Source organism: Cyprinus carpio, unplaced genomic scaffold, assembly GCF_018340385.1.
Source record: "Cyprinus carpio isolate SPL01 unplaced genomic scaffold, ASM1834038v1 S000002990, whole genome shotgun sequence".
NCBI lineage: Eukaryota > Metazoa > Chordata > Actinopteri > Cypriniformes > Cyprinidae > Cyprinus > Cyprinus carpio.
The window spans coordinates 1-983 of NW_024875698.1; the positions used below are offsets into that span (position 1 = coordinate 1).

Sequence of the window (983 nt, forward strand, 5' to 3'; positions counted from 1 at the left end):
CCAATATATCTATAGACTTCTGCCATTAATGTATGAGGTATATTTTCCAAAAGCATTTTTGATTTTATATAAATATAACACACACTGAATTAAAATCAGAATTTACCTTTCAAATCCTTTTCATTTTCTTACACATTTTTTTACATTTCATTTTTAAACAATGTCTAGAAAAATTACACTCCAAGTGTAAAGTGTTACACATGCTATTGCTGTTCAAATTTTACACTATGGGGTATTTAACACCTCTGCTGTTGTTTTAAGCGTAATTAATAATGTCCTCTTTTCAGTGCAAACAAAAAAAAATAATGTTAATTATGATAAAAATAAAGTTAATGTAAAAGGATAGACAAAATCAGGAAAGTCTTATATATAAAAGCATATACCAGATGTGTAGAGGTTAATTAGTCAGTCACATTTGTTGCACAGAAACAAAGTAGTTAATAAAACACAAAATCATCAAATTTACCTAGACATGAACAAATATGACGTGTAGATTTGAGTTGTGTAGCATTCTTGAATGATGTTCCTCACTGTCCCATCAGTGAGCGTGTATGGCTGTGTGGTCTCTTCTCTACAATCAAGCTGTTCTTGTTAGTGCCTGCAGATAAAAGACAAAAGTAACACTCAAGGTCAGCTCTCCAACTGTTTTTTTTTTTATATTAAATGTGTTTTTCATATACAACCCATTTGGCAATATTTTTAGGCAGACAATAGGTATTGACAGAAATGTCCAAATGTACCTTTTTGAAGATGTTTTTCAGCTTGACAGGATGACATTTTTCCAGATCCCTTGCAGCCTTGTAATGATGGTGGAATCAAATGAAGTAGGAGACCAATTGAAGCAATATAACTGTCCCATTCTAAATAACAGATGTGACAAATTCAGCAAAAAATGCATGAACACAGAATATAGATACAACATTCTGAAATATAGCCTAAACTTAGACAATCTGTTTCATACTTCTTAACAGCTGATTCAGAGG

At 31.4% G+C, this 983-nt stretch overlaps 1 long non-coding RNA gene across 1 annotated transcript; it reads right to left on the reverse strand.

Moving 5' to 3' along the window:
* Nucleotides 1-570: 570 nt before the first annotated feature.
* LOC109100217 lies at nucleotides 571-983 on the reverse strand. Its single transcript, XR_006159139.1, has 3 exons — nucleotides 962-983; nucleotides 741-860; nucleotides 571-598 (listed from the first exon to the last, which is right to left on the reverse strand). It is a non-coding gene; the product is annotated as an uncharacterized LOC109100217 (long non-coding RNA).